This window comes from Mustela putorius, unplaced genomic scaffold, assembly GCF_011764305.1.
Source record: "Mustela putorius furo isolate JIRA1106 unplaced genomic scaffold, ASM1176430v1.1 tig00000698_pilon_pilon_pilon, whole genome shotgun sequence".
Classification (NCBI taxonomy): Eukaryota; Metazoa; Chordata; class Mammalia; order Carnivora; family Mustelidae; genus Mustela; species Mustela putorius.
Window position 1 is genome coordinate 7488677 of NW_025421449.1, and position 16310 is coordinate 7504986.

General features: G+C 37.5%; 1 long non-coding RNA gene across 2 annotated transcripts; it reads right to left on the minus strand.

Annotated features, from left to right (window-relative positions):
• Nucleotides 1–796: 796 nt before the first annotated feature.
• Nucleotides 797–15935, minus strand: LOC106007109. Of its 2 annotated transcripts, XR_006607706.1 has the most exons (5): nt 15767–15935; nt 13840–13890; nt 13376–13428; nt 2888–3739; nt 797–2456 (listed from the first exon to the last, which is right to left on the minus strand). It is a non-coding gene; the product is annotated as an uncharacterized LOC106007109 (long non-coding RNA). The 2 variants fall into 2 exon arrangements; XR_006607705.1 differs by having other exon boundaries at nt 797–3739.
• Between the last annotated feature and the right edge of the window lie 375 nt (nt 15936–16310).

Sequence of the window (16310 nt, forward strand, 5' to 3'; positions counted from 1 at the left end):
GGTAGGCTGTGTGTTCAGACTTTAAAATAAAAATAAAATAAAAAAACAGATAGTCACAAGGAAGATTTATGGAGATCTAATGTATGTTTGTCCAAAGGGCTTTACGTATAGCTATCACCTCAAAACTCCTAATGTTCAAAAGTTGTCTTTATTTAAAAAAAAAAAAAGTCTTTATTTTGTACTGAAGCATTGAGGCTTAACAAGAAGAACAGGCTTACCTAAGATCTTACTATGACTATGTCTATACCCAGATTTGGGTTACTTCAAGGCCCATGACTAAGGGGCTTTCCCAGGGAGCCATGTCATGTGGGGAGCCAGTATGTGAAGGTTCCTGAGATAGCCCAATGTCCTCTGCCCCCCACCCCCTGGGCACCAGGGCTCCTAGATCCCTTACTGTGCCTCAGTTTCTGCATTTGTACAATAAAGGGATAGACTTAGATGATCTCAACTCTGGATTCTAGATATACTTGTGAAAAGGGAAATGAGGTGGATTTAACCTCATTCTTGAGAAACTTCTGGTATGATCTGAAATCTTTATTCTAAATGGAATGAAAAAGGGCATGATACCACCCTAAACCAGGTCTCATTTATCTTCCAGGAAACGATGCTTTTATTTTGGAAAAATAGATGTAGTAAAAAAAAAAAAAGAAGAAGAAGAAGAACCCTCAACTCATCCTTGCTTTAAATAAATGTTGAATATATGTGTATTATATACACATATATATATATGCCATATACATATATTTATTATATATAATATAAAATATAGATATCCATATATAATATATCTGGTATCTACATTCATAAGTCTGTGCATATGCATGCAAACCTGTATCATTATTGTAATTTTTATGAACCTGCTTTAATTTCAGTGTGACTTTCCCTCTCCTATACTCGGAGCTTGGAACTTGGAGCTCTGAGTAGGGAGACATCTGAAAATCCCAGCTTTTACTCCTTTCTTCGCCATCTTTAGAAGTTGTTGCTACTTGTTTTCCAGCTATTTCATAGTTCCTAACTTTGCTTAAAAGCATTTCTAATTCCTCACATTTAAAAGTGGATTGCAAATGAAGTTTAATACGGAATGTTTTGTACCACGAAAACTAATGCCCCGTTTTTCCCCCCTAATGAATGCCAAAATCATCACAGACTCAAGGCTCATGAATAATGTATATCATCCAATTAAGTGCAAATGCTGTTCAGTTCTTGCAACGGGTATGTGATGCCAGTTCTGGCCTTAGAATGGGCACTGGGGCTAGGGCTGGGAGAAAGGGCCAGGGAGGGTGTGTGGTGTGGGCGTGTGTGTGTGTGTGTGTGTGTGTGTGTGTATGTGTGTGTCCGTGTCTGTGTCTGTGTCTGACAGCTAAGCCCCCACCACTTGTAGCCTGCTCGTTATGCCCTGGGAGTTAAACTTCCCATGCATGAGTCCACAGAGATGTGTTTTTTCCTGACCATAAATAGAACTCATCTTAAATATCTAAATCCCCAGTCCTTACAGGATCGGAAGCTCTGGCCTGGTCACGCTGTCCTCTGCTTTTAAAACCATCAACTCTAATTGGCCAGCTGACCCGTCTACCCAGGCTGGACTGCTTCAGAAGGTCAGCTTCTGAAGGTTCTCTCTCCAAGGAAGCTACAGCTGTGATTCTGTGGGTTCCTGATGTTATTCTTTTGCCTCCTGACCAAGATGTCGTTCTTCACCAAAAGACCCTGGGAGCCTTTCTCCAGATAAATGCAGTGTGTTTCTCAATCTTCCACTGCCAGAAACACAGAGCTGTAATATAAGTCATTACTTCCCCAAACCTTGAAAAGGTGGTCATTTCACGTATCTGAACCTCAGGTTTCTGATCAGAAACAGAAGACGGTAACAACAATTGTTGTATCCCTAGGCAGGTATACAGATCTGGGTGGGGATTACCTGTCAGTCCTGAAGCTTCTTGCAAATGTTTGTAATTACCCTCTTTGCTTTGAGTACAGAGACATCCTCACTTACAGCTTCATGACCGGACATGACAAATCTCCAGGACCTGGGCTGGCCTGAGCCTGATTAATGTTGTTCATAAAAATATTCATCCATCAAGGTTTCCATTTGTAGCATTTAGTTGTGCCAAATAAGAGCCAGCCACTGGTTTCTTAGAATTACGCCATCTAATAACGAATGCTGGAGACAGAATTTTTTTTTTTTTTTTTTTTTTTACCCTGAAATCTCTTCTTATAACTCAGGGCTGATGAGTGCTGCCCTACATTTCTCGATGGATCCAATTTAACACCAGACGAAGCAGTGACTCAGACTAACTTAAATATCTCAAGACGAGTTTCACCTTTTCCTCTGAGGCCGTATCAGTTCAATTGCATAAGTGCAAATTTATTGAAAGTGGTTTGGTGCTTAGCTTTTCTCTATTGGCAGTAATGGAGTTTAAATTTATAGCAGGCTGATGAATTTCAGATAAGAGAACCATTACCTTACAACAACATTAAGGAAAAATATATAACTCCGATTGCTGAACCTCGAATGCGTATTGTTTGAATGAGGGGAGATGGATGAGGTGGGCTGACATTTGCAAATGCAATTCCTTTCCATCCTCACGGTGCTAGCCCGGGAGTTTGAAAGCATGGCATATTCCAGAAAGGGCTTGGGATAGTTCTGCATTACAAGTGCATTATAACAAAATAGCAGGAGTAGAATATCATCTAGAGGTGAGGGATTTTTTCTTCTCTTTAGTAATATAATTGGAGGTGTCTTTTGGCAATGCACCAAGACTGTTATAGGGCTTAGGTCGTTCATTTGGTACTTGTAATGTGCCTCTCCCATATGTTATTTTCCTTTTACTACATGGCGTTGTCTTCCCGCGGAGTGGGACTCTGGCATGGTGGAGATGAAAATGAAGGATACTCAGGATGAACGAGTAAAGCCTCAGAGAGACTGGGAGGCCCGGGCTTCTCTGTTTCCTTTAAGCTCCTGGTATAAGAAAAAAATAAGAAGAAACACTGACACAGAGTTATGAAAATCATAGTATATGTTCCAATGGTTATGCTAAACAAGTTAACTCTTTAAGTTAAAAAAAATATATATTGTGCTGGGTGCGAAGGGGGCTCAGTTGGTTAAGCATCTGACTCTTCATCTCAGCTCAGGTCATGATCTCAGGGTCATGAGTTCGAGCCTTGACCACGATGGGCATGGAGCCTACTTAAAAAACAATGTGCTATGTCTAGGATAATCACCAAATTAATAAAATGGGGGTTATGGAGACTATTTTTCCAAAATTGAGCACAAGTTTCTGGTCCTGTGATGAACCTTGTTTTTTCTCCAGTTCTGCTATGATCTTGGCAGCTGTATGAATAAGCTCACTCGGAGATACAGTTGAAGTCTAAATGTAGGATCCTTTGTGGGTTTACGTGTCACATAGCCTACCCGTAAAACCCTTACAGACAAGTCTTCCAAAAGGTGTCATTCTTGGGCAAGTTCTCCTTGGGTCTTGCCCTCCTCATAGATAAGATGCACGTGTGTCCAAGGCAGGGTAGAGGTGGGGCACGGTCAGCACTGCAACAGAACCGGTGAGACCTCAGACCCAAAGGCCTCCATCCATTTCCTCAAGAGGAGGGACCTTCCCACTGGTGGGGGAGGAAGGTAGTTTCTCCCACAGCCTCCGAGGAAGCCAGGCGCTCTTGGATGGTTCCTCTGGTTTCTTCGCTCCGTCTGAAGTCTGCAGTTGGCACCGCACAGGACCGACTAGTCACAGCCTGCCTGGAGGAAAAGAAATAAGGAAAAGGACATTCCGTTTCCCCCGTCTTCCTGAGGAGGCAGTGGCCCAGGGAGATGAAACCAGGAAGGTGGCCTCTGCCCCAGTGCTGCTGGCAGGAGAGAGACGGGTAGGATCCCATATAGGGGCCTTTCTGTGTGGCTTGCACGCTCTGTTCTAGGACACCAGAGGAAGGCCAGCACTTAAAATGCAATTAACTTCAGGAGAGAAACGTCAGTGCTCTGTAAGTAATACCAGAGGGAATTGTATGGAAAGAGTCTTTTGTTTTGCAGTTGTACACACAGCAAATTTGAAAGAAAGGGGACGGAATTCGGTTGGCTAGTTGTTTATTTGGAAAAGAACTGGCTATTAACTGAACTCAGCAAAGTTTGAATGAAATTAAATAGGCAAACAGCTTGATGTTGTGCCAGCAGTTTTCTCAGCTAACAAACAGCTCTGGGTGCAGCCCAACACTTGGAAAGGTTCATACGGTCATTTTGGTTCGAAGCAGTCAGCTATGGTCCCTGGTCATAAGAGCACAACAGAAAACACCCAGACTAATGTGGCCTTCGGTGGAAAATAGTATTGCACACACAAATTGCAGAACAGTATCCAATGTTGCACCAAGAACGTCAATTACAATTTTAATTTGGAGGCTCTGAGGCTCTATCAATAACCCTAAGTTGTTTGTTTGGTTTTTGTTACTGTAAGACAATGGTACACAATAAAATAATAAAACTAAGCGTAAGAATGATCACATTCCATTTTGATTCACAGACTCCTATAATTTTTAAAGTGAAAGAAAACGAGAGATCATTTAGTTCATTTTTTATATTTTACAGATGGAGAAACTGAGGCCCGCAGGATGATCCAAAGCGCCGTCCCTAGGGTGCCCATTCCACCTTATTCTCCCCGAGTGTCTTGGCTGACAGAAACTGACATCACAAAGCTTCAGAATTAGGAAGGACAGATTACTTTTTTCGGTCCCATTTTAATTTTTCTCCAAACTCATAAAATATCATTAGAGTGCTTTTTAATTTTTTCTGAAAAGCAGGAAATCGTAAGATTGATAAATAGTTTAATGTGAACCTGATGGCTTGATTAATTAATCACCAAGCAGAGGAACCACTACAATTCATATGTCAATTCAGACTATTTTCGGGAAATGATTTGAATCAATTGCTAATGAAATTGAGAAATTTAGGAGCCGCTTTCTGACTTCCAAATGACAGGGCTCATATTTAACTCAAGAGACATGACAGTTAATGACAACATAAAAAGTGCCATGAATTATTTTCCAGATCATGGGAAAATTACAGCATCTCTCCATTGAAACAGCTCTCAGCTCATCAGCATGAAAATAAACAGCCTTAATCACATGCTAACAAATCTTAGATGCTGTTTAAAATCTAGCTTCTTTTTGAAATAAACAAAGACCATAATCCTTAGAAATAATTGTAATATTTCATAACCTCTTCCTTAACACAGAGTGATAGATGAACCCAGTCTAACTGATAATACAGCTGAAGCCTATGGAAAAAAAAAATTGGATCATCATTCTTAGATCTAATTATTTTAAACCCTTAAAATAGGTTGAGTTGAATTTTTCTTTTCTGTTTTAATTCATAGACTGAGCTTTCTAGTCCTGTTGATGTTTAAAAGGGATCTCTTTCCATAACTTTTCATTTACATCCAAACTCTTTAATTAATTTAAAGTTTCATTCAGTTACAACAAGACAGTTATTGTGTCATAATGAAGTATCAATGAAAAGTGCACTGATCAATATTTAATCTGATTAAGGTGTATAAATGGCAATATTATTATGTAATTAACTCAAAACAGGATAAGTAATACATGCATGTTTAAATTTTTATTAATATATTTGTTAAGGATTTTTAGATCATGCTGTTTTATGGGCTTACTTGAGAGATATAAAATTAAAATGTTTGTCAAGATGCTACAGGCGCAACTATTAAATGTGGCTCTTAATCATCTTAACAGTCCTTAAGGTTCCCTTGCAGTTCTAATAGTCTCACTAAGGATGAAAGATGGTCTGCCACAAACAAGAGTCCACATGTAAAACCTTTCTGCAGTTGTCTTTTTGGTGGTGTTGTTTTGTTTTGTTTTGTTTTAAGTTTCCATGCTGCTTTGCAAGGATGATATATACTAGCGCTTGTAGATGCAAGAAAATCTGAAATACGTTAATACTTCTAAGAACATTCTTTTAAAGATCTGTATGTTACTAGAGAGAAAAATGTATTGAACAGTAAATATCACTGGATTACTCTATACGTCTCATGGGACTTTTAATTACCCAGTTTCACAAATTCCTATAATAATATAATAATTGCAACTTGGGGGGAGAACTTTAGTGGGACAGTGACCAACTCATATAAAGACCATAATCGATCCATATGACTTTCAGAGCTTCAAATACATACCATTTCAATATGGGAAAACATTTAAACAAGGGTCCTTAAGCCAAATGGAAAAGGTCACTACGTATAGACATTAACACTAGTAGTGCTATGGAATGTACATTTGCGCTGAGTAAATTAGGGTGAAGAATGTGTTCAAAGTTACAACACTGAAGCTCTTTTTTTAGGGTCACTGCTCAGAAAATTTGCAATCACTTGTGAGTCCCGAAATTCTATAAGCAAACCTAGCTCTCGAACAAGAGAACCATCTACTGGAATCTACCCATTTCATATACAAGTAGATGTGTTTAGAGACTCTCTCTTTGGTCCTTGTGGAAAACCCAAAACCCGGGGAGACTTTATCTAAATAAATATAAAGATTACATTTGGTGGAATGATGATTTTATTCCAAAGACTTCCATTGCTTCCCTCAATCCTACCATTTTATCGTGGAAGGAATATAAGAGTGACAATTTATTTTTCTCCGCCATTCCTAGTAAGTATATCTTGCCTAAATGTTGGAATGGCATTTCTATGTTTTTATCTCTGTGAATGAGGGAGTGAGGGATAACTCATACCTTATGATCCCCCATCTCTCCTATGAGTGATGATAACAACAGGGTTGAGTCATCATATATTATATACACAACATATTTTTCTTCCTCTCTCTTGAGAAGGGCTGCAAATGCTGAAGATGACAGTTATGGAAGATGAGAAAGCCATAAAAGGTGTGGGATAAGATGATCCAAAGAGAAGTAAACTTTTAAATACTTTTGTGTGACTGTGTTGGTAATGAAGCCATTGATACGTGCATGGCAAGCTAACAAGGAAGGCTGAAAACAATTTCATTCCCCTCTACATTCCCGTTTTGTGGGGGTTTTTAAACCATAATTAGAAATATCTTGAGTCTCCAGTTCCTACTTTGTTGCACATCTTTTCTAGCTAGACAGCTTTTAGGACTAAGCAGTTGTTAAGGCAAGTAAGGGAAAGATTCACAAAGCCTTTCGTTTTGTAGGCTCATGTCTGATCCCAGCTCGACAGAGGGGGCTAAGGGATCTGCAATCAGTCTTAGAGCAAGCCGGCAGCCTGCACCTGTAGATGGGTGTATGGGGAAGGCAGCTAGCCTCTTCCCATACTGTCTCCTCACAACAATGGTGAAATGAGAATAATGCAAATTTTTTAAAAATTCTGAATATCAAAGCTGATATATTAAAGGTTCTTTGCCAATAAAGGAACAAGCAATCTTTAATTTAAGGAAAAGGTAACAAAGGAAACCCGAAAAAAAAGGGGGGGGGAATTTTGGTTGGGATCAAAGAACACGGCTGGGTTATTCAGGAGATTCTCCTTATACAGCCACTTCTGATTTTGATAAATGAAAGTTTTGAGTGGTCTCTTATATTACCCTCAGCTTTTCTTTCCAAAGAAAAATGGTTCTTTCTTTTTTCTGGTATTCCGGGAGTCTGTTTTTTTTTGTTTTTTTTTTTTTTATTATTATCAGCTTTATTGAGTTACATTTAATCTACCAAAACCATGAATTTAAAACGTGCAATTCTATGGTTTTGGCAAATACAGATAGGCATGTAACAACAACAGTCAAGGTCTGGAATAATTTCCCCACCTCACAAGTATCCTCTGCCTCTTTGCTGTCAGTCCTTCTCATGCCAGCTCTAGGTGACCACTGGACTTCTTGCTGTGACTATTATTCTTTTTGCCTTTCCTAGAATTTTATTCCAGTGGAATCATACAATATGCAGTCTTTTGTATCAGGCTTCTTTCACTTATCATAATGCTTTTAGGATTCATCATGTTCTTGATTATTTTGAAACAGTATATGGTATTCCTCCAATGGACATGTCACACTATGGTTAACCCACTCACCGACCTATATACCTTTGGGTTTTTCCAGTTTTTAGCTAGCTATTAAGAACAAAGCTGATATGGGGTGCCTGGGTGGCTCAGTGGGCTAAGCCTCTGCCATCGGCTCAAGTCATGATCTCAGGGTCCTGGGATCAAGTCCCACCTTGGGCTCTCTGCTCAGCAGGGAGCCTGCATTCCCCTCTCTCTCCTCCTGCTGTTCTGCCTACTTGTGATCTCTCTGTCTAATAAATAAATTTTTAAAAAACTTTAAAAAGTTAAAAAAAATAAAGCTGATATGAATATTTTGGTACAAGTCTTTCATACATATGAAACAAACAGATACATGCTTTCATTTTCCTTGAATAAATACTCAGAAGTGGAAATGCTGGTCAAATGGTAATGGTATGTTTAACCTCATTAGAAACTGCCAATATGATTTCTTAAAGTGAGGGCATAGCTTTGTATTTACACCAGCAATGAGAGGCCTGTTTCTCATCCTCACTGACACTTAAGTTTTTGGTCTTCCATTTTAGATGTTCTATTGGATGTGTGGTAGTATTTCATCTGGTTTTAATTTCCCTTTCAGTTTTGTAAGGATACTTAGCAACTTTTCGTTCCTTCTCTCGTCACATACAACCTTTGGCGAAGCAACTATTCAAACCATTCGCTGTTTTAAAAAGTATTTTTTCTTACTATTTTATAGTAAGAGCTCTTTATTTATGGTGAATACAAGTTCTTTATCAGCTATGTTTTGTGAATTTTCTCCCAGAAGGTATTTGCTCTTTTATTTTCATAATAGCATATTTCTTAATTTTTTTAATTAAATTTATTTATTTTCAGCATAACAGTACTCATTATTTTTTCACCACACCCAGTGCTCAATGCAATCCGTGCCCTCTATAATACCCACCACCTGGTACCCCAACCTCCCACCCCCCTCACCACTTCAAACCCCTCAGATTGTTTTTCAGAGTCCATAGGGCCATCTGTACCCCAATGTTTATAGCTGTAATGGCCACGGTCACCAAACTATGGAAAGAACCAAGATGCCCTTCAACGGACGAATAGATAAGGAATATGTGGTCCATATACACTATGGAGTATTATGCCTCCATCAGAAAGGATGAATAACCATGAAAGACATATTTCTTAATTTTAATGAAGACCACGTCATCATTTTTTGTCTTGTTATGCTTCATGCTTTTTTTTTTTTTTTTTTTTTTTGGTGTCCTATCAAGAAAGCTTTGCTTAACTCAAGGCCACAAAAATGTTCTCCATTAGATTTTTCTAGATTTCCTAGATCTTGCCTAGTTTTCACTCTTTAGTCCTGTGATCCATGATGACTTATTTATTATGTATGGTGTGAGATAACAGGGGAGGTTAATTTTTTTTTGATATGAGGTCCAGTTGTTTCAGCACTTGATAAAAAGAATTTTCTTTTTCCCATTGAATTACCTGGCAGGTTTCTTGCAAATCAATTAACCATATAGGTGTGAGTCTATTTCTAGACTGTCTATTCTATTCCATTAAACTCTACATCTATCACACTATCTTAATTACTGTAGCTTAATAGAAAGTCTTGCCAATAGGTTACATACTCCAGTGATCCTCACTTTCAAAATTGTCTTGACTATTCTGGCCTTTGCATTTTCATACAATTTTGAATCAAATAATCAATTTCTTTAAATATCCCATTGAGATTTTGACTGAGACTATCATTTCATTGAATCTCAAGATTAATTTTGTAAAATTTGACATTATAGCATTATTCGGTCACCAGATGTATGAATACTGTACGATTCTCCCAGTAATAGTTGGTAACTAAAACACACAGATTGTTCTATATTTATCTCTATTTAATGCTTACAATATTGCAAATGGTATCATTTTTAATTACAGCTCCCAATACTTGATTGCTACTATATAAAAATTCAGTATTATATTGTGACATTATATTCTGCCATCTTAGTTAAATCACTCATTAGTTTGCCTACCTTCTTGTAGATTTCTTGGATTTTCTACATAAATGATCCTATTGTCTGCAAATAAGTATAGTCTTCCTCATTCCTTTTAAATCATTTTACTTTTAGTTTTTTTTCTTGCCATATTGCACTGGTTAAGATCTCCTGTACAACATTAAACAGAGATAGTGACAATAGACATCCTTGTTTATTTCCTATCGTAGGCACGAAACTTTTGGTCTTTTGGTTTTTCATCAAGTTGAGGAACTTTCCTTTCTACAGCTGTGCGAAATTTTAAATCATAAGTTAATGGAGAGGCTGAATATACTTATCCATATCATTTAGGTATCAGTTATTCCAAAATTGAGTCAATGATTCAATGCAATTCCAACCAGATTTTTAAAATGCTTTCCAGTGGAAATTGAAAAGCTGTTTGTAACATTTTCGTGGAAATGTAAAGGATCTAGAAATGCTAGTACAACTTAGAAAAAGCTTACTTGAAAATTTGGAGGAACCATACTATCTGATTTCAAGATTTATTATTAAAGAAAATATTATTATAAAGTTGTAGTAATCAAAGAAGTGTGATATTAAAGTCAAGATAGATGAACAATGGAACAAAATAGAGAAACTAGAAGTAGACCACCCCTTGTAGATATGGTTAGTTTCCCTCTTTCAAAAAAGAGGGAAAAGTTACTTGGTGGAGAGTAAAGTGCCATTTTAACAAATGATGCTGGGAAAAGTGACATCAATATGCAGAACAAAACAAAAACAAGACTTTAATTCATATCTTGTAATATTTACAGAAATCAATTCACAATGTATTATGGACATAAATATAACACCTGAAACTATAACAGTTCTGGAAGAAAATGTAGAAGAACGTTTTTCTTAGATATAATACTAAAAGGAGGGGCACCAGGGTGGTTCAGTCATTAAGCGTCTGCCTTCGGCTTGGGTCATGGTCCCAAGGTCCTGGGATAAAACTCCACTTTGGGCTCCCTGTTAAGTGGGAAGCCTGCTTCTCTCTCTCCCACTGCCCCTAGTTGTGTTCCCTCTCCCTCTGCCTCTCTCTCTCTGACAAATAAATAAATAAATATCTTTTTAAAATTACTAAAAGGAGAAGCCATTTAAAAATGATAAACTAGACTATATCCAAATTAAAGACTTCTGCTCTTTGAATGATATATTAAGAGAATGAAGAGACAAGACACAGATTGGGAGAACATATTTGCAAATCATATACCTAAACATATCTAAATTACAGGACTTGTATCCAGAATATATAAAGAACTCCAAATATCTCATTATAGGAAACAAATAATCCAATACTAAATACCCACAGACCATTAAGAGAGAGAATAGAAGTCCCAACATGTAACAGATGTTGTAGAGGAAGGAAGGGAGAGAATAAAGGGAAAATAATATTCAAAAAGACCACTGATAATTTCTAAAAATGAAAGAAAGGCATGCATTTAAATTAAGAGGGATGGCAGAGCCAAACTACAATACAAACCCCACTGCCACCAATGCTATGCTGACATATTAGAGATCTACCACAGGACATTAGCAAGAGAAAATCTACTTATCTTTACAACTTTGCTTCAGAACTTACTTTAAGAAATCAGGTAACACTAGATTTGTCATCAACAATATTGGCCACAAGAAGACAATGGAGCACTTATAACTGCTCAGGAAAATACTTTAATTCTAGAAATCTATACACACACATTGTGATTTCAGAGTGAGTTTGGACATCAAAGGTCCATAACTTTAGATTGTTTCTGAAAATAACTGCTTCTCAGAGGATGAACTACATCAGGAAAGAAAATGAATCCAGACATAAGCAGGAGTATATGGGAAGATACAGTCAACTGAGAAGGAAGAACCACTGGTTGTCAGGTCTAAGTACATATTTATTATGGAAAAAAAAAAAAGAATTTTAACAGTAATATGAGCTAAAATTCCAGGCAGCTACCACATGGGTTGGTAGAAGCTAGGGGGAAAAGTGAGGAAAATGAAAGTGTTCTATGGTTTTTTACATTGCTCTAGAGGAAAGACAGTTACTAATTAACTGAATCAAGACTTTTAAAGAAATAAAAACTACAACTAATTACAGAATTGTTTCACATAGGGAGTGCTCAGTGAATGTTGTTTTTCCGTAATAGCTCTTGACAAAGTTTACCATATTTTGGACATGACATTTTGCAGGGGAGGGCAGTAGTAATGACTTTTTTCACCTGAAATGCACTAAGTAAATATACTTTAAGATGTGGTATTTCAATGTTGTATTTTTAAGCAAAGACACATTAAGCAATTTATTAGACACACTTTCTAGTCAGAGAATATCATATGGAACGAATTTAAACTGTGGGTCATGGTTCAATGAACCAAAACATTTTTATTTGGGAATATATGCCAAGTAAGAAGGATAAAGAACAGCTTCCTCTTCATCTCGTCAGTCTGTTGAATATGTGTGCATTATCCGTATGTTTCGATGTGCTTTTGGATTTAGCCTTCATTTTCTTAAACAGATGTTTTTCTGTCCTTTGATTTTATTTCTAAGAGCTTGCAAGATAAAACATGAACTCTAAAATGTTAACTAAGAAAGAGGTACAGCATGATGAGGACACCTTCCAGAAAGTGAATCCTTGCACCTCTCCTCCACCATCTAGCACACATTCTAGAATTTTCTTTTCATCTTACAGTCAGCACAACAAACTTGTATTACATTATATATCTTATTGGTTTTAATGATTGCTTCTACCTTATATAAAGTTGTTCGACTTGTTCAATTTACACATCTTTCTGTTTGTGCAAATTGTGTGGGTCTCTAGGGTTGAAATGGAGCACATTTTTTTTTTTCAGTAAAATTGGTAGATATGAGTCTATCTCTTTCAGCTGACACTTAAAGAGCTACAAGCTATCACTTAAGCCATTAATAAGAAAAAGCTGCACAAAGTAAAAATCAACAATTGTTCTTAAAGCTATCAGAGAACTTAGGTACCAGAGCGTACGGCCACTCCAAAATCTAGAGACAGGTGCATCCAGAGAGATACAGCACTAGAGACATACTTACCTGGAGCTGAAGCCACTAGAAGCCATAAATTGTGAAACTCCTTCCTTTACTAGTGATTCTGATTGCTATAGTCTGAGTGCTAACTAGCTTGATCATGACAAACTGCTGGGTGCTGCAGTCAGAGAGCCCACACACTTTCTTGGGTTTTCCTTCCAGGAAACCCACAGATTCTCGCATTGAGGATCCAAGAAACATCTTCTATGGGGCTGACAAAGGGAGGGGAAAAGCAGCAAACAATCCTCTCCTTTCCTTTTCCATAATAAAGGCTTATTTAATCTCAGAGATGAAATACTTCATGACACAGCAATACGGAAAATTTCTCTCACCTGGGGAAAGAGATGTCCTTTCCACCTTACTCTCTTCTAGCACTCGTATGTCACTGAGGGAAGAGAGGAAAAATGAACTGGGACAGAGCTTCAAGGAAATGTCTTTGAAACTTGACACAGGGAAAGTGGGGGGAAGTTGTATGTCTTGAGGAGGGACAGAAACACTTGTGAAGGCCACACTATGAGACAGAGGTCCACTAAATGACTGAGACGTCTTCCCTCGCCCACACCCAACCACCACACCAGCAAACCTTTGGTATAACAAAATTGCAGCTGAGAAAGCTGTAGGACGGAGACTGCCTCTGAGAAGTAATCCAAAGAGAAGGCTTAAAGCCAAGGGAGGAAAAAAAACAAAGATGCTAGACAGTTATGGAGTCTCTACTCCCTATAGGTACAGCAAACATTAAACACAGCCCAACTCATAGCCAGACTATATATATCCTCCATCCAAAATGTCTATTTACCTCAGGAGTTATTATTCATGCATGTCAATTTTCAGCATAAAAACGAAAAACCTATCAAAAGGCAAGGAAAAAACAGTTTGAGTAAACAAAGCAATCATCATGACCATATTTCACATAGACGCAATTAACAGATAAGGAATTTAAATGAACAGAAAAGAAATTTTAAGTAACTGATTAATCTGTTAAGGGTTCTAATGAAAAAAAGTAGAGAGACAACATACAAGATCAAATGGGTATTATTAGCAGAGTGGGGGAAAACTACTTTAAAAAATCAAAATAAAACATTAGAAATCAAAAACACAGAAATAAAGAATGTCTTTGACAGCTCCCAACTGGGCGCAACAGAGCTATAAAAAAAAAAAAAAAAAAAAAAAAAAAAAAAAAAAAAAAAAAACAGTGAACTTAAAGATAGGGTAATAGAAACATCCCAAGTGAAACACAAACAGTAAAAAAAAAAAGTTCATCAGAATATCCAAGAACTGTGAGGTCCAATTCTCACAAGCCAAGACTGTTAAAGAACATCCCAAACCCATAGTCATTTGTTTTGTAATCCAGTTGGGCTGAGCTGTTGGTTCCCAGACAAGTTTTCCTTCTGTAGACCTTTATGAAAGCTTGAGTGACAAGCTTTGTGAAATGGCTCCAGTCCTTCACTATCTCTGTCTTGTGCTCCCTGAAGGGAATCAGTTCTGAAGGTGATTCTAGAATCCATTTCAAAAATATGGGAGAAAAGACCGAAAATGACTCCAAGTGAAACATCTCTGAGGTTTCTTCAGGGCAAACTCCCTAAAGGGAGAGGAAAATTCATTCCCAAGGGGCCATTCTTTATCATAAGAGGGGAATCCTAGATTTCTGGAGTTGGAAAAAGCTGTGGACAACATCCTTGGACAAGATGTGGAGATCATGTCCCAGAGAGATTAAACGACTTGTCCAAGGTCATGGTTTCTTAGTCCCAGAGAGGAAACAATACATTTTTCTGAAATAGCACCCTTCTTACATTTTAGTCTTTCACCCCTTTAGCAAATTTAACCTTTTCCAACAGCTGGTGAGATAACCTACTGATCATACAAGCTAAATCAACACAAGGGACATATCTCAGAAAATGCCCCCAAACTGCTTTCCTTTTCATTGTTGAAAACTGTGAGATGAAAGTCTTTAATAACTCACTGCACAAGAGGACCATTACTGTCAGAATATACCACTCAGCCATATATTATAGCCTTTTACTTCTCCACACAAAATTGCTTTGAAATTTACATTTGCTATAAAGGATTCAAGTCCATCACTATTAATTTTCTTCTACAAATTATGTTTAATTATCACCTCTTTCCACCTAGGAAGAAACCCCTCTTGTACTCCTGTCTCCATATAGCTCTCAAGAAGAGTTTCCTCAGCATGAATCTTTGATGCTGATTTTATATCCCTTACTTGCCCTTCCTCATCAAACTCACACAGCCTACTTAGAGATATGGAAATGAATGGTTTGCCTGGCTCCGCATTTCCTGCATACATATGAAATCTGGTCTCTCTATGCAGGAAAAAAGAAAGCTAACATTTTCCAGCTTTAGCCTATGGACAATTAAGCTAGAAACATTCCATTTTAAAATTCAAAGCAGCTTTGAAAGTTGGCCCATGATTGATTGCTTAACAGCTCATATACTACGTCTACTAAAGAAACTTCTTAGAGATTCAGCTGTCTTTTTGCTGTTTCAAGAATCACCTTTATTCTCATGCAGTTTTGGAGCCCTAGATAAAACTACTTTAAAAGAAATAGAGAGAGGAATCCAAAAATTATATTATTTTTTTCCTTTAATTTTTATGCTTCCTTACTACATGGTATCATAAATAGCGTGGTGCTGGGAGTCAGAAACATCAACAGTCAGATCATAACTCGACCAAAAACTTCCACAACTTCAGGCAAATCACTTACCTCTGAGTCCCTGTCTCAGTCCCACCTTTCAAATTTGACTAAGTTTAACGTGTATTATGCTCAGCACATTCAAGGAATTCAAACCGTAATTGTCTTCCCCTTCCAAATTCAATGAAGCAGTACTTTTGTCTAAAAACTTTTGTCTGCAACTGATCAAAACTCAACTCAAACTAGCTGAAACAAAAAGGGAATTTACTGATTTACAGAACTAGGAAGTTCTGGCATGTCTCTCTGGCTTTAGACATAGCTGGATTAAGCTTCCCAAACAATGTTGTCATGGCTCTCGATTCAGTTTATCTCTGCTTGCAGTTGTTCTGAACTGACCAAATGCCTGGCAAAATAATCTGTGTAATTTATACAACTTTAGCCCCCTTTCAGCAGACCCTCAGTCGAGAAAACTGTCTCCTCCTATTTATATATCAAGTGCGGGGAAGTTTCTTTTTTTCTTCTTTTTTTTGTTTTTTCAGTATGCCAAGATTCATTGTTTATGTGCCATATCCAATGCTCCATGCAATACATGCCCTCTTTAATACCCACCACCAAG